The sequence below is a fragment of the Mytilus californianus genome, unplaced genomic scaffold (genome assembly GCF_021869535.1).
Source record: "Mytilus californianus isolate M0D057914Y unplaced genomic scaffold, xbMytCali1.0.p SCAF_15, whole genome shotgun sequence".
NCBI lineage: Eukaryota > Metazoa > Mollusca > Bivalvia > Mytilida > Mytilidae > Mytilus > Mytilus californianus.
In genome coordinates, this window is record NW_026262637.1 from 1,145,581 (window position 1) to 1,168,135 (window position 22,555).

General features: G+C 36.8%; 1 long non-coding RNA gene across 3 annotated transcripts in view; it reads left to right on the plus strand.

Moving 5' to 3' along the window:
* Window positions 1-19,630, plus strand: part of LOC127725181 (uncharacterized) — a 50,021-nt gene extending 30,391 nt beyond the window's left edge. For 2 of the 3 annotated variants that reach the window (XR_007992825.1, XR_007992824.1), the window contains exons 2-3: window positions 10,648-10,806; window positions 18,424-19,630. This is a non-coding gene — a long non-coding RNA (uncharacterized LOC127725181). Of the gene's footprint in view, window positions 1-8,295; window positions 8,477-10,647; window positions 10,807-18,423 lie in introns of those variants that run through there. The other variant, XR_007992823.1, reaches the window with a different exon arrangement.
* Window positions 19,631-22,555: the final 2,925 nt, after the last annotated feature.

The following is a 22,555-nucleotide window of genomic DNA, read 5'->3' on the forward strand; positions in this document are numbered from 1 at the left end:
TTGACTAACTACATCTAAGCCCATCTCCTCGAACAATTGTATACAGTATTTGACTAACTACATTTAAGCCCATCTCCTCGAACAATTGTATACAGTATTTGACTAACTACATCTAAGCCCATCTCCTGGAACAATTGTATACAATATTTGACTAACTACATATATGCCCATCTCCTCGAACAATTGTATACAATATTTGACTAACTACACCTATGCCCATCTCCTCGAACAATTGTATACAGTATTTGACTAACTACATCTAAGCCCATCTCCTCGAACAATTGTATACAGTATTTGACTAACTACATCTAAGCCCATCTCCTCGAACAATTGTATACAGTATTTGACTAACTACATCTAAGCCCATCTCCTCGAACAATTGTATACAGTATTTGACTAACTACATCTAAACCGTTCTCCACGAACAATTGTATACAGTATTTGACCAACTACATCTAAGCCCATCTCCTCGAACAATTGTATACAGTATTTGACTAACTACATCTATGCCCATCTCCTCGAACAATTGTATACAGTATTTGACTTACTACATCTAAGCCCATCTCCTCGAACAATTGTATACAGTATTTGACTAACTACATCTAAGCCCATCTCCTCGAACAATTGTATACAGTATTTGACTAACTACATCTAAGCCCATCTCCTCGAACAATTGTATACAGTATTTGACTAACTACATCTAAGCCCATCTCCACGAACAATTGTAAACAGTATTTGACTAACTACATCTAAGCCCATCTCCACGAACAATTGTATACAGTATTTGACTAACTACATCTAAGCCCATCTCCTCGAACAATTGTATACAGTATTTGACTAACTACATCTAAGCCCATCTCCACGAACAATTGTATACAGTATTTGACTAACTACATCTAAGCCCATCTCCACGAACAATTGTATATAGTATTTGACTAACTACATCTAAGCCCATCTCCTCGAACAATTGTATACAGTATTTGACTAACTACATCTATGCCCATCTCCTCGAACAATTGTTTACAGTATTTGACTAACTACATCTAAGCCCATCTCCACGAACAATTGTATACAGTATTTGACTAACTACATCTATGCCCATCTCCTCGAACAATTGTATACAGTATTTGACTAACTACATCTAAGCCCATCTCCACGAACAATTGTATACAGTATTTGACTAACTACATCTAAGCCCATCTCCTCGAAGAATTGTATACAGTATTTGACTAACTACATCTAAGCCCATCTCCTCGAACAATTGTATACAGTATTTGACTAACTACATCTAAGCCCATCTCCTCGAACAATTGTATACAGTATTTGACTAACTACATCTAAGCCCATCTCCTCGAACAATTGTATACAATATTTGACTAACTACATCTAAGCCCATCTCCACGAACAATTGTATACAGTATTTGACTAACTACATCTAAGCCCATCTCCTCGAACAATTGTATACAGTATTTGACTAACTACATCTAAGCCCATCTCCTCGAACAATTGTATACAGTTTTTGACTTCTCTAACTCTTACACAGAATACTCTTCATTCTAAGCTAAAAATAAGTTTAGAAGAGTTATTCAAACTTTGTTCTATTTAAACAAATAGCATTTGAAATAAAGAAAATTCATTATGTGTATCTATGAAATGTAACAATCTTCTGTATTCTTTGTTTCTTAAGCAAAGTGTTTATATTTTCAAAATTAAGATATTCGATAAATTTTCCAAAAATTCCGTTTATTTATGTCTAGTAATGTCTTAGGGTTAGACATGAGACATTCACCAACACAGCTCAGCAAAGTAGACCTTAGATGCATTTGGCTATTATGTTAGGTCCTTTTTTTTGTCATATAGCTCTTCAACTGTTCTGATTCTTATACGAGCATTCTTGATAATGGCTTCGGACGCATGAAATTTATAGAGTGTTTTTTTAATGAACGTAAGAACAATAATAAACTTATATTAATAAGCATAACACGTAGACTTTACCAATGGATACAGAATTGCTGACCCTTTTGGAGCATCTGATATTATCTCCTGGTTTTGTCTGGATTCATATTGTTAAATGTTTATTTTCTGTGAAGTGACAAATATGTTTTGTAACAGCAAGGATTGGACTCTTGAGGCCAGTTTGCATGCCTTTTATAGAAATATGTTGCGTTGCAAAGATCTTGCAAAGAATATCAATGTTTGCCGTGTCTTTCAAATAGCGGAAATTTTCTCATTCCTTATTTTAAGAAAATTTAAGTCAGCATTTTGTTGATATATCGACACAACTGACATGGCATGATACTTTTATGTTTAAGTTCTATACAGCTGTAAAGCAAAACAACAATTTCTATGTTAATAATAAACAGCATCGGCACCAAATATGATCATGCGTTTTCTGCATATAACATCATCATTATCCCGCAATATAAGCGGTCTACCGTTACATTTTCTGCATATAACATCACCATTATCCCACAATATAAGTGGTCTACCGTTACATTTTCTGCATATAACATCACCATTATCCCACAAATTAAGCGGTCTACCGTTACATTTTCTGCATATAACATCATCATTATCCCGCAATATAAGCGGTCTACCGTTACATTTTCTGCATATAACATCACCATTATCCCACAATATAAGTGGTCTACCGTTACATTTTCTGCATATAACATCACCATTATCCCACAAATTAAGCGGTCTACCGTTACATTTTCTGCATATAACATCATCATTATCCCGCAATATAAGCGGTCTACCGTTACATTTTCTGCATATAACATCACCATTATCCAAAAAATATAAGTGATCTACCGTTACATTTTCTGCATATAACATCACCATTATCCCACAATATAAGTGGTCTACCGTTACATTTTCTGCATATAACATCACCATTATCCCACAATATAAGTGGTCTACCGTTACATTTTCTGCATATAACATCACCATTATCCCACAAATTAAGCGGTCTACCGTGACATTTTCTGCATTTAACATCACCATTATCCAACAATATAAGCGGTCTACCGTTACATTTTTCCACCATTATCCCACAATATAAGCGGTCTACACGTTCATTTCAATCTAATCCTTTAGATTCCATTTTTAATGTATGCATTTTTGATTTGATCACCACAGAAATAATGTAGCAGAGAGTGCTTTTGTTTTCGTTTATTAAATAATAAAAGTTGGATCGTCAAACTTCGTGCGTCATTTTAAACACAAGGGCCGGAGCTGATATAGATAAATACTAGAACACTCCCGCGAAATCGCGGGCATTTAGAGCTTGGTTGAAAGTATGTAAACTGTTGTATGATGAATTTTTGTAAAAGATTTTATGACTGGAGAATTTCAGGAAAGGTATCAAAAGTCATAGGTACTTGGGGACAGGCCAATTTTTTTTAGCCCTCCCCTTTTTTTCCAAAATCCCTTATTTTTTGTTTTCTGTTAATTTCAATTATTTTCGCGTTTTTCTGTATACTATGAACATACATATACTATAAGTAAAGTGTATTTGCTATTTACTATCGATTCCAAGTTTACTATCCACTGCTCTCTATATAAAATATATCAGTGACCGCCGTAGATAGTAAACTTGGAATTGATAGTAAATAGCAAATACACTTTATTTATAGTATATGCATTTTCATAGTATACAGAAAAAAACGCGAAAATAATTGTCCTGTCCAAAGGTACTTACGCAAATTATGTTTAATTTTAAAACAGTCCTAAACGGAAGTCTTATCTATGACCTAAAAGTCCGTCCGATGACGGAAACAATATCCGGACGCCTTTATTTTCGTTTTCTTCCCAAAATAACCCAAACTTAATAATCATAAGCGTGGATGACAAATGCGACTATGCATGGTACCTATAGGACACAGAGGCATGATGATTAATTTATTGTGGAAGGGAGAGAAGCGACACACAAAATGAGTATAGATATTGTCAATTTAAGACTGAAACATATTTGACGTCACGTAATGAAAAAAACTTCGATATTTCCGTCCTCCAATTAACAATGCTTAGTTGCACAGAACAGTAACTGTAAAATGGGCGGGGCATTATAACACAAATAAGCTGATGATGATACGAAAGAAACCACAAGATTTCAATCCTAGTAACTGTTAAAGCGTTAAGTCTTTAACATTGTTGTGTGGACTGTTTTCCGACCTCTAACGACGTTTTTCTTAGGCTATGGTCGTATCTCTGTTATTTTTGGTTATGAAATTGGCTGATTTTCTTTTAGCTTTCCTTTTGAAGATGTTAGTGACTAGTTTTCCTTGACTTATGGTTCTTGATTGCCTCTTTGTTTATAATTGATTAATTGTTTGGTTGTTAACTTTACACCGCCTCAGTACAATAAGGTTGTATTGCGGAGCATTGCCCCTTTGTTTACTTTACACCGCCTCAGTACAAAAAGGCTGCATTGTGGAGCATTGCCTCTTTGTATATTTTACATTGTTTGTAAAATGCAATATATATCTGTCGTTGTTGTTAAAGTTGATATTTTATTAAAGTGAGGCGAAAGATACCAAAGGGACATTCAAACTCATTAGTCGAAAATAAACTGACAACGCCATGGCTAAAATAGAAAAAGAACAACAGACAAACAATAGAACACAAAACACAGCATTGAAAACTAAAGACTGAGCAACAGGAGCCCAACCAAACCTTGGGGTGATCTCAGGTATAATATTCTTCTCAAGATGAACCTGGTGGTGTCAACATCCAAAGACCATATTGGAGTAGTTTATTTTGATTTAAGGCTATTGTTTATATCTTTTTAGTCTAGTTGAAAAATTTATTTCCCATTCGACTCATATTCCTATTTCCCATTCCACTTCTCTCATTTACTTACTCATATTCCTATTTCCCATTCGACTCCTCTCATTTACTTACTTATATCCATATTTCCAATTCGACTCCTCTCATTTACTTACTTATATCCATATTTCCCATTCGACTCCTCTCATTTACTTACTCATATTCCTATTTCCCATTCGACTCCTCTCATTTACTTACTCATATCCCTATTTCCCATTCGACTCCTCTCATTTACTTACTCATATCCCTATTTCCCATTCGACTCCTCTCATTTACTTACTCATATTCCTATTTACCATTCGACTCCTCTCATTTACTTACTCATATCCCTATTTCCCATTCGACTCCTCTCATTTACTTACTCATATCCCTATTTCCCATTCGACTCCTCTAATTTACTTACTCATATCCCTATTTCCCATTCGACTCCCCTCATTTACTTACTTATATCCCTATTTCCCATTCGACTCCCCTCATTTACTTACTTATATCCCTATTTCCCATTCGATTCCCCTCATTTACTTACTTATATCCCTATTTCCCATTTGACTCCCCTCATTTACTTACTTACGCCATGGCTAAAATAGAAAAAGAACAACAGACAAACAATAGAACACAAAACACAGCAATGAAAACTAAAGACTGAGCAACAGGAGCCCAACCAAACCTTGGGGTGATCTCAGGTATAATATTCTTCTCAAGATGAACCTGGTGGTGTCAACATCCAAAGACCATATTGGAGTAGTTTATTTTGATTTAAGGCTATTGTTTATATCTTTTTAGTCTAGTTGAAAAATTTATATCCCATTCGACTCATATTCCTATTTCCCATTCCACTTCTCTCATTTACTTACTCATATTCCTTTTTCCCATTCGACTCCTCTCATTTACTTACTTATATCCCTATTTCCCATTCGACTCCTCTCATTTACTTACTTATATCCCTATTTCCCATTCGACTCCTCTCATTTACTTACTCATATTCCTATTTCCCATTCGACTCCTCTCATTTACTTACTCATATCCCTATTTCCCATTCGACTCCTCTCATTTACTTACTCATATTCCTATTTCCCATTCGACTCCTCTCATTTACTTACTCATATTCCTATTTCCCATTCGACTCCTCTCATTTACTTACTCATATTCCTATTTCCCAGTCGACTCCTCTCATTTACTTACTCATATCCCTATTTCCCAGTCGACTCCTCTCATTTACTGACTCATATCCCTATTTCCCAGTCGACTCCTCTCATTTACTGACTCATATTCCCATTTCCCAGTCCACTCCTCTCATTTACTTACTTATATCCCTATTTCCCATTCCACTCCTCTCATTTACTTACTCATATCCCTATTTCCCGTTCGACTCCTCTCGTTTACTTACTTATATATCCCTAGTTCCCATTCGACTCCCCTCATTTACTTACTTATATCCCTATTTCCCATTCGACTCCTCTTATTTACTTACTTATCTCCCTTTGATACCTTCCGCCTTTATTTTTACACATCTGTTAATTTCTTCATTGAATCTTATATAAAGAGAACAGATAGATAAAATAACCTGAGCCTAGCCCGGTATCTTAAACATCTTCACTGGAGGTTTAAACCTATAAATTGTCACTGAATTATCCAAACGAACGTGATGTCAGCATATGTGTATGTTGTCCGTTGGTTGTTGATGGTTGATTGTTCTTGTTTATGTATTGTCATAATGATATTTAATTGCCCCATCCATAAAGTTGGATAATGTACACATGGTTCTGATTGTTCTTGCACTGACCGGTGAATATTGATTTTTAAATGCACTTGTTCGTGTACTGTCCCATGAAAATCATTTGGACCATGACCTAGGAGGCAAAGCTAACATTATACTGGATCCTTCGAGTCAGTGTTGGTCTGAATTTGAGGATGCAAATCATTTTTGTTTGTTTGGCCAAAATACACTACATGTAGAGAAATTATACAATCTTAATTTGGTTTTCCGCAAACTTTGTTTTAGATACTAAACTATTAACTTGCACAGAATTTGAACTTTCGAATGAACAAAATCTCCTAATTTTCAAACATGTTCAAGATTCTATTAAAAGGTCTAATAGATTTATAGTACCTTCATAAAGTGTTATTGCTACTGGCACGGAAGATCATGGTTACCAAAACCTTAGTCATCATCACAGAAAAATATGATTTGCTTATTTTTCTGTTCTGTTATTTTCTTCTTTTTCTTTTCTTTCCTTTTTCTTTTCTTCTTTTTATTTAGTTTGTAGTATATCTAATGAATTTGTTCACTTTACATTGCATACTCATAATGTTAGTATTGTATATATATATATATATATACTTATATTGTAATAGAAGACTTCATAAGAAAGATTTACTTTTGTCTTATCCATTTTGCTGATATTTAGCAAATAAAATATGTTTAAACTAAACTAGGAGGCAGATACTCACCTAGTTACCGTACACCAGGCCCAGATTGATTGTAGGCAGCCTGACAATGTTTTTTATTACTGAGTTTATGTTTCAGATTGCAGGTGATTAAGAAATGAACAGAGATACTCAATGATGGTTCGTTCGTGATTCGTTCAATATTTTTCACTCCCTTCTATATTCAAAATTGCCTTTCTAGAAGTGATTGCTTATTGACTATCGGAAATTACCTTCGAAATTAAGGAATATTTCTCAATATTACATAGTTCTGTATCCACTGTCTGGTTGAGCTTTATATTTGGTATTTTTTTCTGTTAATCCGGTATCTGATTTCATTAATTTGTTACTTTTCTCTTCCTAATTAATTTAACAGGAAACTACTGTTGCTTAATATATCTGTGTTTCAACGTTTGATTAAGTGTTGGTTATTGACCACAAGAGTATCTATCGAATGTAGATAAAATATATATAAGTGGGCATTCAGACTTAGTATCTCTATGTGCAAATGTTACTTAGTAGCCTTTCGATTCGAAAGTCATTGATGACCCGGAATTGTTTTCTCTCAATCGATTAATGACTTTTGAACACCGGTATACTACTGTTGCCTTTATTGATGAGTCTTTGGAAGACGAAACGCGAGACCTGCGTGCAAAATTATAAGCCTGGTATCTTTCATGATTTTTTAAACACAAATAAAGTTTCTAGTCTTAGGCAGGAATATTGAAAATTTACACTGCTTAGGAAAAACCTTGCCACATCTGGAGCATGTAGTTTTTTATTTGCTTTATATTACGCCTCGTATTTCCTATCTGATTGAACATAAATACTATATTTCACAGATCAAACTATGACAGTATGAATTGGGTAGTACATGTATATGATATTTAATAAGATATTATTTCATAAAAATCACGAAGTATAACGTATGTTTCATGTAGGCACTTGATTTAACAATATATATTTTAAATTCTTTATTATTTGAACCTACATACTTCGAGTACGATGAAGGGTAGAAAATTAGCACGTGGGTATTTTCAGCTAAATATAATTCTGATACAACACTTAATCCAGTCAACAGTAAAGGAAATGTGGTCTAGTTCATTCTCAATTATTCACATAAATAAGTTTAGATAACTGAATGGAATAATGTGTTTGAACTTAATACAATTCAAAGCACTGTTGCTTAATGATTTGAACAATACATGAATATATTGAGGTAAGAAAATGGAATTTTATCAATAAATTATTTCATTAAATATTTCTTCAGAGTTTAAAAATATAATTTGAGATTATGACATTAGCTGTGAATACATATATATTTTGTTCGGCATTATAAAGGTAAACGTTAAACAATGATTTATGACTGAATTATTCAACAAATGGACTTTTAGTACCATTGATTAATAATGCAAGTTCTTAATTTAATAACGTAAGGTCATACAACTCCCACCATTTTTTCATATTTATACATCCCTCGCGGTCGATTTGTGTTTTTACCATTCGTGAAGGTAAATCCTTAAAGTTCATCGGACGAACGAAACGTTATATTTTCATTTAGTAGTGTGACATTGATTTGTGCTTAATTGATGTGTATGCTATGTTCTTTGTTTTGTTTTATTTTAATAAAAGAGTACATAAATATCCCTAAATTATGGTTGTCGTACCGGCAAATAATTGTTGGTACAAAGTAAATATTACCACAAAACTAGGAAGAATAAAAGAGACATTATTGCAAAAATAAGTAATTTTATTGAAAAATAATACAGTTTATAAAATATCAAAAGGGCCACTTGTGATGTTACTATGAAGTCATAAACATAGCGAAATTGAAGATTTTAACTAAAATGAACATTTAACATATAAGTCAGCAACAAATTATAAATCAGCCAAGGCCGTACGCACATTAACATCTTTGTAAATTACGTCTTGTTGCAAAATCTTTTTGGGAAAGCCTTTGCTTATTGAAATTTTTAAAGACATTTCAAAGAGAGGCTATTTTTGCAGTTACGTCATTTTCGAACTTTGATTCGAGCACTACTGATAAGTGTTATGAGGACGAAACACGTGTCAGGCGAAATACATTATAAGCCTTTCATGTTTGATAAGTTTCGTTCCCAAGAGTATCACAATCCTAGTACTCAGCTCTTCTGTATTTACACGAAATTTCAATGATATGGTAAAAGTCTGTAAATGTTCTGTTTACAACATTTTGAGTTATTTCAAAACACTAATGTTTTTCTACCCCCAGGCATAGATGGTTAAGTCGTATTTGGCACAACTGTTCGGAATACGCTGTTTTCAATGCTCCACATTTCGTATTTGTTTTTCCCTATGAAAAGAATTTTTCCGAGCACCAATGATTAGTCTTATGTGAAAGAAACGTTAGTCTGGCGTACAAATATGAGCCTGGTATCTGTGAAAAGTTTCGTTACTTAATGCAAGAAATATGAAGCGCCAATGTCAAAATGTAAGAAGAAGTTCAAAATATTAATACTGATATTATATAGACTAATGCTTAATGCAAATCGGAGAGATGCTATGTTGTAGGATATCAAACTGTGTAATGTTTGATATCAAGAGGCTTAACCGGTGACTTGTCATACCTTCACTTTTCTATTTTTCTCGATTTGTTAAATTGTTGGTCTATTTGACTATATTATTTCTAATAAATTGACGATCAGTGCATCCAGAAAGACCTTATCTGTCTGTAAAATAATTCTATAATAAATCTCAATAATAGTATGTTAGGTATTTTAGATTTTTTTGAGATTTCAGATACTACATAGTTTCTGTTCAATATTTTTAGGACTCGTGTCAATTTCTCTATGTAAAAAATAAAATGATGTGGTATGATTGCAAATGAGAACTGAGAAAACTCTACACAACAGAACAATTTAGTTAGCAATTATAGTTCACCATAAGGCCTTCAATAATGACCAAAACCCATACCGAATAGTCAGCTATCAAAGGCCCCAAAATAACAAATGTAAAACAATTCAAACGAGAAAACTAACAGCCTGATTCATGAACAAAACAATAACCGAATACAAATATAATACACAGCAACACACGACAACCATAGCATTACAGGCTCTTAACTTGGAACAGGAACATACATAATGAACAGGCATTAAACATGTTTGCGCATGGCCAACCCTGCCCTAACTTGGAACAGAAGTGTAACACAATAACATAAAAAAAAATTTAAAATCAATCGAAAAAGGCTTAACTCGTCAGATAGATACAAAGTACAAAAACATCTCACAAAAACACGTATGACACAAAGTACAGATCTATGGGTACTAGCAGTTCCTAAAAGGTAGTTTAAATCCAATAACAAATAATAAAAAAGTTGTTTATATTTTTATAGCCACCTTTTCGTTGTAGAATTCACAATGCCGACCTTTTTTCGATCTGACAGCTGATCCCAGTTTGACCCAACTTCTTAAAGCAACAATGAAGGTCATGTGACCATTATAATAGGCATATCTGGGGCTTTTGATTGGTTCAACTGTGGCCAGTCGTATCATCTCAAATCATAACAAGGTACGTTATACATGATAAATGCGTATATAGTTTTAAAACTTCTGAATTGAAACTTTTTTTGATTTAACTGAATAAGGATATGAAACCTTCAACCCGAGATCGTCACCGGTGTGCCATTTTTTTCAAAAAGGAAATTGAAATTCATTTCTTGGAAACGTATGCTGAGTATCAATCTTATGATAAGGCTTTTTATGAACTGGTTTGTTTAAAAAAAAAACCAAAACAACATGTAAAGTTGGGATATAAACTGGTTGTTTGGTTTTAGAGTCTACTAAATATAAAAAGATATATAGGAATTCCACAAATAATTCACAAATAATCTCATCATAGATACCATGATTAAAATAATACGCCTGATGCGCGTTTTGTCTACAAAAGACTCATCAGTGATGCTCGAATCATAAAAGTTAAAAAGGCCATATAAAGCACGAAGTTGAAAAGCAATGAAGACCCAAACGTCCAAAAGGTTTTACCAAATACAATTACAGTAAATTTATTTCTGTACAAGAAAGTCCTTAGTTCTCCGAAAAATTTATTCTGCATATTGAAAAATGTTCATGTCTATAACATCTACTCCATTTATCCCTCCACTTACCCATGTCAGGAATTTTGTAAGCAATCCTCTTTTTTATACACTTATGTTTTTTTCCTTTTTGGAATTTGTCATTGAATATATTGTAAATTTCGTTCACTAGTTTCTACACTACTGTCAATCGAAAGTTTGTGTCTTTTGTTTTGTCGTCGCGGTACAGTCCGATTGACATGCACCCCAAACCACTGCATTTATTACTCTACATAATCTTCTTATATCAAGTGCTTCAAGCTGTGACTTAAATCGGTACTTTGAGTCTAGAGTTCTTTTGTAAGTTGTTTTGTGCTTTGTATATCGATTATATTAGTCAAGCCGTTTTCAGTAGATTTCTACAGTTTGTTTTTACTTATCTAGTGCTGTTACACCACTTTCCCACGTTAGGGGAGGGTTCAGCTTTCTACAGTTTGTTTTTACTTATCTAGTGCTGTTACACCACTTTCCCAAGTTAGGGGAGGGTTCAGCTTTCTACAGTTTGTTTTTACTTATCTAGTGCTGTTACACCACTTTCCCACGTTAGGGGAGGGTTCAGCCCTAGCTAACATGGTAGCCGTTTTCAGTAGATTTTTACAGTTTTTATTTACTTCTCTAGTGCTGTTACACCACTTTCCCACGTTAGGGGAGGGTTCAGCGCTAGCTAACATGGTAGCCCTTTTCAGTAGATTTCTACAGTTTACTTATCTAGTGCTGTTACACCACTTTCCCACGTTAGGGGAGGGTTCAGCGCTAGCTAACATGGTAGCCCTTTTCAGTAGATTTCTACAGTTTACTTATCTAGTGCTGTTACACCACTTTCCCACGTTAGGGGAGGGTTCAGCGCTAGCTAACATGGTAGCCCTTTTCAGTAGATTTCTACAGTTTACTTATCTAGTGCTGTTACACCACTTTCTCACGTTAGGGGAGGGTTCAGCTAACATGTTTAACCCTTTACACTCTACTTTCCCACGTTAGGGGAGGGTTCAGCGCTAGCTAACATGTTTAACCCTTTACACTCTACTTTCCCACGTTAGGGGAGGGTTCAGCCCTAGCTAACATGTTTAACCCTTTACACTCTACTTTCCCACGTTAGGGGAGGGTTCAGCCCTAGCTAACATGTTTAACCCTTTACACTCTACTTTCTCACGTTAGGGGAGGGTTCAGCGCTAGCTAACATGTTTGACCCTTTACACTCTACTTTCCCACGTTAGGGGAGGGTTCAGCGCTAGCTAACATGTTTAACCCTTTACACTCTACTTTCCCACGTTAGTGGAGGGTTCAGCCCTAGCTAACATGTTTGACCCTTTACACTCTACTTTCCCACGTTAGGGGAGGGTTCAGCGCTAGCTAACATGTTTAACCCTTTACACTCTACTTTCCCACGTTAGGGGAGGGTTCAGCTAACATGTTTAACCCTTTACACTCTACTTTCCCACGTTAGGGGAGGGTTCAGCGCTAACTAACATGTTTAACCCTTTACACTCTACTTTCCCACGTTAGGGGAGGGTTCAGTGCTAGCTAACATGTTTAACCCTTTACACACCACTTTCCCACGTTAGGGGAGGGTTCAGCTAACATGTTTAACCCTTTACACTCTACTTTCCCACGTTAGGGGAGGGTTCAGCGCTAGCTAACATGTTTAACCCTTTACACTCTACTTTCCCACGTTAGGGGAGGGTTCAGCGCTAGCTAACATGTTTAACCCTTTACACACCACTTTCCCACGTTAGGGGAGGGTTCAGCTAACATGTTTAACCCTTTACACTCTACTTTCCCACGTTAGGGGAGGGTTCAGCGCTAGCTAACATGTTTAACCCTTTACACACCACTTTCCCACGTTAGGGGAGGGTTCAGCGCTAGCTAACATGTTTAACCCTTTACACTCTACTTTCCCACGTTAGGGGAGGGTTCAGCGCTAGCTAACATGTTTAACCCTTTACACTCTACTTTCCCACGTTAGGGGAGGGTTCAGCGCTAGCTAACATGTTTAACCCTTTACACACCACTTTCCCACGTTAGGGGAGGGTTCAGCTAACATGTTTAACCCTTTACACTCTACTTTCCCACGTTAGGGGAGGGTTCAGCGCTAGCTAACATGTTTAACCCTTTACACACCACTTTCCCACGTTAAGGGAGGGTTCAGCTAACATGTTTAACCCTTTACACTCTACTTTCTCACGTTAGGGGAGGGTTCAGCCTTAGCTAACATGTTTAACCCTTTACACTCTACTTTCCCACGTTAGGGGAAGGTTCAGCGCTAGCTAACATGTTTAACCCTTTACACTCTACTTTCCCACGTTAGGGGAGGGTTCAGCTAACATGTTTAACCCTTTACACTCTACTTTCCCACGTTAGGGGAGGGTTCAGCCCTAGCTAACATGTTTAACCCTTTACACTCTACTTTCCCACGTTAGGGGAGGGTTCAGCCCTAGCTAACATGTTTAACCCTTTACACTCTTCTTTCCCACGTTAGTGGAGGGTTCAGCGCTAGCTAACATGTTTAACCCTTTACACACCACTTTCCCACGTTAGGGGAGGGTTCAGCGATAGCTAACATGTTTAACCCTTTACACTCTACTTTCCCACGTTAGGGGAGGGTTCAGCCCTAGCTAACATGTTTAACCCTTTACACTCTACTTTCCCACGTTAGGGGAGGGTTCAGCTAACATGTTTAACCCTTTACACTCTACTTTCCCACGTTAGGGGAGGGTTCAGCGCTAGCTAACATGTTTAACCCTTTACACTCTACTTTCCCACGTTAGGGGAGGGTTCAGCCCTAGCTAACATGTTTAACCCTTTACACTCTACTTTCCCACGTTAGGGGAGGGTTCAGCCCTAGCTAACATGTTTTACCCTTTACACTCTACTTTCCCACGTTAGGGGAGGGTTCAGCTAACATGTTTAACCCTTTACACACCACTTTCCCACGTTAGGGGAGGGTTCAGCGCTAGCTAACATGTTTGACCCTTTACACTCTACTTTCCCACGTTAGGGGAGGGTTCAGCGCTAGCTAACATGTTTTACCCTTTACACTCTACTTTCCCACGTTAGGGGAGGGTTCAGCGATAGCTAACATGTTTAACCCTTTACACTCTACTTTCCCACGTTAGGGGAGGGTTCAGCCCTAGCTAACATGTTTAACCCTTTACACTCTACTTTCTCACGTTAGGGGAGGGTTCAGCCCTAGCTAACATGTTTAACCCTTTACACTCTACTTTCCCACGTTAGGGGAGGGTTCAGCTAACATGTTTAACCCTTTACACACCACTTTCCCACGTTAGGGGAGGGTTCAGCGCTAGCTAACATGTTTAACCCTTTACACACTACTTTCCCACGTTAGGGGAGGGTTCAGCGCTAGCTAACATGTTTGACCCTTTACACTCTACTTTCCCACGTTAGGGGAGGGTTCAGCGATAGCTAACATGTTTAACCCTTTACACTCTACTTTCTCACGTTAGGGGAGGGTTCAGCGCTAGCTAACATGTTTAACCCTTTACACTCTACTTTCCCACGTTAGGGGAGGGTTCAGCCCTAGCTAACATGTTTAACCCTTTACACTCTACTTTCCCACGTTAGGGGGGGGTTCAGCCCTAGCTAACATGTTTAACCCTTTACACTCTACTTTCCCACGTTAGGGGAGGGTTCAGCTAACATGTTTAACCCTTTACACTCTACTTTCCCACGTTAGGGGAGGGTTCAGCGCTAGCTAACATGTTTAACCCTTTACACTCTACTTTCCCACGTTAGGGGAGGGTTCAGCCCTAGCTAACATGTTTAACCCTTTACACACCACTTTCCCACGTTAGGGGAGGGTTCAGCCCTAGCTAACATGTTTAACCCTTTACACACCACTTTCCCACGTTAGGGGGGGGTTCAGCCCTAGCTAACATGTTTAACCCTTTACACTCTACTTTCCCACGTTAGGGGAGGGTTCAGCCCTAGCTAACATGTTTAACCCTTTACACACCACTTTCCCACGTTAGGGGAGGGTTCAGCGATAGCTAACATGTTTAACCCTTTACACACCACTTTCCCACGTTAGGGGAGGGTTCAGCTTTCTACAGTTTGTTTTTACTTCTCTAGTGCTGTTACACCACTTTCCCACGTTAGGGGAGGGTTCAGCGCTAGGTGCTGTTACACCACTTTCCCACGTTAGGGGAGGGTTCAGCGCTAGGTGCTGTTACACCACTTTCCTACGTTAGAGGAGGGTTCAGCTAACATGTTTAACCCTTTACACTCTACTTTCCCACGTTAGGGGAGGGTTCAGCGCTAGCTAACATGTTTTACCCTTTACACTCTACTTTCCCACGTTAGGGGAGGGTTCAGCGCTAGCTAACATGTTTTACCCTTTACACTCTACTTTCCCACGTTAGGGGAGGGTTCAGCGCTAGCTAACATGTTTTACCCTTTAGACTCTACTTTCCCACGTTAGGGGAGGGTTCAGCCCTAGCTAACATGTTTAACCCTTTACACACCACTTTCCCACGTTAGGGGAGGGTTCAGCCCTAGCTAACATGTTTAACCCTTTACACTCTACTTTCTCACGTTAGGGGAGGGTTCAGCTAACATGTTTAACCCTTTACACTCTACTTTCCCACGTTAGGGGAGGGTTCAGCCCTAGCTAACATGTTTAACCCTTTACACTCTACTTTCCCACGTTAGGGGAGGGTTCAGCCCTAGCTAACATGTTTAACCCTTTACACACCACTTTCCCACGTTAGGGGAGGGTTCAGCCCTAGCTAACATGTTTAACCCTTTACACACCACTTTCCCACGTTAGGGGGGGTTCAGCCCTAGCTAACATGTTTAACCCTTTACACTCTACTTTCCCACGTAAGGGGAGGGTTCAGCCCTAGCTAACATGTTTAACCCTTTACACTCTACTTTCTCACGGTAGGGGAGGGTTCAGCCCTAGCTAACATGTTTAACCCTTTACACACCACTTTCCCACGTTAGGGGAGGGTTCAGCAATAGCTAACATGTTTAACCCTTTACACACCACTTTCCCACGTTAGGGGAGGGTTCAGCAATAGCTAACATGTTTAACCCTTTACACTCTACTTTCCCACGTTAGGGGAGGGTTCAGCGATAGCTAACATGTTTAACCCTTTACACTCTACTTTCTCACGTTAGGGGAGGGTTCAGCCCTAGCTAACATGTTTAACCCTTTACACTCTACTTTCCCACGTTAGGGGAGGGTTCAGCGCTAGCTAACATGTTTAACCCTTTACACTCCACTTTCCCACGTTAGGGGAGGGTTCAGCGCTAGCTAACATGTTTGACCCTTTACACTCTACTTTCCCACGTTAGGGGAGGGTTCAGCCCTAGCTAACATGTTTAACCCTTTACACACCACTTTCCCACGTTAGGGGAGGGTTCAGCCCTAGCTAACATGTTTAACCCTTTACACACCACTTTCCCACGTTAGGGGGGGGGGGGTTCAGCCCTAGCTAACATGTTTAACCCTTTACACTCTACTTTCCCACGTTAGGGGAGGGTTCAGCCCTAGCTAACATGTTTAACCCTTTACACTCTACTTTCTCACGGTAGGGGAGGGTTCAGCCCTAGCTAACATGTTTAACCCTTTACACACCACTTTCCCACGTTAGGGGAGGGTTCAGCAATAGCTAACATGTTTAACCCTTTACACACCACTTTCCCACGTTAGGGGAGTGTTCAGCAATAGCTAACATGTTTAACCCTTTACACTCTACTTTCCCACGTTAGGGGAGGGTTCAGCGATAGCTAACATGTTTAACCCTTTACACTCTACTTTCTCACGTTAGGGGAGGGTTCAGCCCTAGCTAACATGTTTAACCCTTTACACTCTACTTTCCCACGTTAGGGGAGGGTTCAGCGCTAGCTAACATGTTTAACCCTTTACACTCCACTTTCCCACGTTAGGGGAGGGTTCAGCGCTAGCTAACATGTTTGACCCTTTACACTCTACTTTCCCACGTTAGTGGAGGGTTCAGCCCTAGCTAACATGTTTGACCCTTTACACTCTACTTTCCCACGTTAGGGGAGGGTTCAGCGCTAGCTAACATGTTTAACCCTTTACACTCTACTTTCCCACGTTAGGGGAGGGTTCAGCCCTAGCTAACATGTTTAACCCTTTACACTCTACTTTCCCACGTTAGGGGAGGGTTCAGCCCTAGCTAACATGTTTAACCCTTTACACTCTTCTTTCCCACGTTAGGGGAGGGTTCAGCCCTAGCTAACATGTTTAACCCTTTACACTCTACTTTCCCACGTTAGGGGAGGGTTCAGCCCTAGCTAACATGTTTTACCCTTTACACTCTACTTTCCCACGTTAGGGGAGGGTTCAGCTAACATGTTTAACCCTTTACACTCTATTTGTACCTTTTCCATGTCAGGAGCTTGTGGTTGTCATTGATCTATCATTTTTTTTTTCGTTTATACTGTTTTGTAAATAAATTGTGTTTTTGTTTAAATTGTTTTATATTTTTTTTCGTGTAGACTTTGCTTATTGTTGAAGGTTCTACAGTGACATATAAATACTTAAATTATATGTTTCATATTATATGGGGCTGGATTAGCTTACCCTTCCGGAGCGCCTGAGATCAACCCCGTTTATTGTTGGGATTAGTGTTGCCCAGTATTTCTATGTGGTGTTTTGTATACTGCTGTTTTGATCGTTGTCAGTTTTTTGCCCTGTCGTTGTCAGTTTGTGTTCGATAACTGAGTTTGAATTTCCCGATGGTATCTTTCGACTTTCTTTTATGTCCACGTCATTTGATATCTGATTGACAGTGGTATCATTGGAAATCATACCACATCACCGTAACTATATATTTACTAAAAAATCATCTATGATAGTCATCTTTTGCTGTGAAGTTGTAATGACAATAAACATCGTTTGAATAATGGCAAAATGATATGGGAATATTATGTTGTAAAAGAATGGCATTTAAGTAAACCTCAAATATCATTTCATTTATCCATACTGAAATCTGCACATTCATAGAAAGTCTACACAATGACATTATTGAGTTGCTATAAATTGTACTTAATATGAAAATGTCTTGCAGGTATAATACAGAAGTGAAATGGGATAATATACGACACAGTATTTACTTGATTATTCTGAGAAGATTGTAAATGTGAAAACTGTGATATATGATATATAAACTTCCAAGATATTCCGAATTTAATGAGGATCATAGCACTGTTTTTGCTATTTATCATGGGAACATTGGATACGTTTTGTGAAAATGAAAAACATAATAAAGGTTCATTTCATCTAGACGTGAAGGATAGTCTTGAAAACGTTGATCCAAAAATGCAAAATGCCATGATTTGGGAGAAAAGTAAAGAAAAATCCGAAAGTTTATTTAATCTTGAAAATGATAGATCCCAAATTGAATGCACAAAGAACGGTACGATAAAAGTAGAATTAACAATGACCGTCCTAGTAACAGACAATCCGAGTAATGTGCTACTGTGTGTAAACCATCTTAATCAAACCAAACAAAGAACAGAACAGGAATGTCAGCAATTTAAATACCTGAAATCTCAAGCAGGTTATGTAACTAGTATTCAATTAAATTGTATTTATAATGTTATAGAATGTGACAAGATCCACGTAACAGTAGTGGGGACAGACATGATTAATAGATACAGGGTTTTCAACAGACTTCTTATGTATTATATATAATGTCACATAAAATTATTGACAATGCGGTACATAAAGTGTACCTTAAATGTATATAGATCAGGTCGTTCGTTTTCATGTTTGAATTGTTTCACATTTTGACCCTTTATAGCTTTCAATATGGTATGGGTTTTGCTCGTTGTTGAAAGTTTTATATTGGCCTTTTCAATCCATTATGCGTATACATACAGAGATCCAAAAATCTAGAAAAAGTAAATGAACGTCAAATGTACCGGGTCCGGGTGCTTAGCTCAGTACCTTTCTACCATACATTGACCACCCTCGTAAATCTATTAAAAAGAGACAAATCAGTGTTTTAGACAAAACCTTAAGGAATCACATGGACTCCAAAAGAAACGAGACCGGTGCGTCTACAGGGTACACGTCTCCTGTTATGCATGTTCCACATAATCAGTTAAAGAAGAATGTTATATTCTGGACTGCTAGTACTTAAATAAACCACAATACAACTTATATTCTTAACTTTTGCATTTTGAAAAGTTTAACTACAGTATATGAACATCAAATTATTTATGGGTTTCTTTCTTCCAAATTAATCATGAATAAAATATATATTTTATGTTTCTGTGAAATTGCACTTTTTGACTCTGGTTAAGCATCCAAAGGGTATAAATGCACAAAAAATTTCGAATGTTTATGTCATCACTCACTTAGAGACTATTTTACCTACTATAAATTTAAGTTGGTTTGTATATGAACATTATCAAATACATTCTTGAGCACTTGAGTTAATTCTCGGTTTTTGGGGGACTCGTGTTGCTAAATTTTTTTAGTTTTGTATGAAATGATTTGTGGAATTTTCGTCTAGTGGTCGTTTATCGTTTTTGTCGTTCTAAGTTTCTATACGTCGTTTAGAGATTTGAATGTCCCCTTGGTATCTTCTGTTCTTCTTGGTAAATAACGTCACAATAACGTCACAATAACGTCAAATATAGTCTACCGATGTTCTAATCTCATAATTCGATAAGGTATACAAATCAAGGTTACAAACAAACACCGAGGGAATCAAACGAACCCCCAAAAAGATCGAGACCATCTATACTCCGGAAAAATAACACAATCGGGGAAAGGACACAATAGGTAAAATAACAGATTATACAACTAATCTGGTATCTTACAGATTATACGACTATTCTGGTATCCTACAGATTATACCACTATTCTGGTATCCTACAGATTATACGACTATTCTGGTATCCTACAGATTATACGACTAATCTGGTATCTTACAGATTATACGACTATTCTGGTATCTTACAGATTATACGACTATTCTGGTATCTTACAGATTATACGACTATTCTGATATCTTACAGATTATACGACTATTCTGGTATCTTACAGATTATACGACTAATCTGGTATCTGACAGATTATACGACTATTCTGGTATCTTACAGATTATACGACTATTCTGGTATCTTACAGATTATACGACTAATCTGGTATCTTACAGATTATACGACTAATCTGGTATCTTACAGATTATACGACTATTCTGGTATCTTACAGATTATACGACTCTTCTGATATCTTACTGGTAAATCACGTCGCAAGTGAATAGAGTCACAGACTTCTATCGGGAATCCAATTGGTGAAGATGACTGTATAATTATGTAATCTCGAATTCATTCGTTCTTCCTCATAACTCTGTTTGATCAGTTTTTGTGTTCGGATTATACCCCTGCTTATTAATTCTATATAATAAGTAACTATCAAAAGAGATATGCAAACAATGGATTAAAGAATATGTTAATACAGTAAAATGGAAAGTTAACAGTTGGAAAGTAGAAATTATCACGTTTGTCATACATTCTTATTCTGAGTGTTTTGGGTTAGAACGTGCAACATAAAAAGAGAGAGAGATTTCTAAATTTTCTAATTTTCTACATACTGTTTAAGTATTTGCTCAAACAATATACAGAGAACGCTCATATATAGAAATGGATATACTAAAGGATTTTGGAAGAATTATTTTATTAAATGAAATGAAATAAAATGAAATATGTTTTTTAATACAGATTTCAGTTATCTTTCTAAGAGTGGTTCATAGTAATCTTATCCTTCCGGAGAACCTGAGATCACTACTATTTTTTGTTGAGGTTCGTGGTACTCACAGTGTTTGTAGTCTAATTTCTTTTATATGATAAATGGTAACAGAAAAAAGTGTAATACAAAAAATACCGCACTTCAAAGTAAATTCAAAAAGGGAAAGCAATAAAATCTGACAAAACAAAATCAACTAGCTAGTCATCACTGTAGATTAACTAATTAGCCCATCGAAGTCCCCAGAACAAAAGTAACATTCATAGAGAATTCAGGTCAATTAAAAAGCACACAAAACAGATGAATTTAGCTTTCCAATTGGTAACATTTCATTTTTTATGTATAAACATTCCTGTAGCGCCTGCATATTGAGAATAGATTTTAAAGTTGATAAGATATTTCACAATTGTCTGCTCCAAAAAGATTTCCTGGATAGATGATTGCTGCTTACAAGAAGGATATTGAACCAAGGGAGTTTAATGGTAAAGCTGAATTCATTCCTTTAAAAGTTTTGAGGACGCCATCACGAGTTGGTTGAACGTTATTGAATATCTGCTTCACATATGACGACGGATATGTTCGAATTGTCGTAAACACTATATCGTCCTCTTTTCTTCGAATGTGGTTTCACCAAATTAGACTTATCTCCGAATTTGTATTTACATGAGCAATACGACGGGAGCCACATGTAAAGCATGATCTGCTAACCATTCCGGAGCACATGAGAATATCCCCTTTGGTGAGGTTCGCGTTGCTCAGTCTGTATTTTCCTCAGTTGGTTTTGTGGGACGTTATTTCTCTTCTCGTCATTGTTTGTTTTTTGCCAGTTTTTTTATCGACCTATTGGTATCTTTCGTCTCGTTTTTTCATTGAAATGAACGTCAACCTTTACCTAAATTATTTGGGATATACATATGTTTTTTTCATATACTATGGAATCAAATGAATGTTTCGTATATCCGTAAAATGTACTTTAATTATATAAAATAAAAAAAAAAAAATATTAGAGTGTATGACCGCATGAATTTATATCAGAAGGTTAAATGCTTTGTGCTTATTTTGACAAAATAGCCAATGTGTTTCCAAAAATTAATGTCTTTTGTTTTTGTACATTTACAATTGATTTACACTTTTCAACATCGGTTGAATACTCTTCCCGACTATATTTCATTTACTGTGAACTTTCTGTGACAAGGTATTATCTTGGCTATTATTAATTTGTTTGTACTTAAGTATTTGGTATCAGTAAGATGCCTCATTTTACACCCTGAATACACTTACCACGCTTTATTTTTGTTCAATTTCGGATCAAGGTCGTACACATTTTCGTTATCAATGTCGGTGAAAACATTACATGAAATATATATCGAAGAAACGCGATAAAGACCGTAAAACTATCAAACATGTAAATAATGTATTTGAATGATTAATTTCCAATTAAA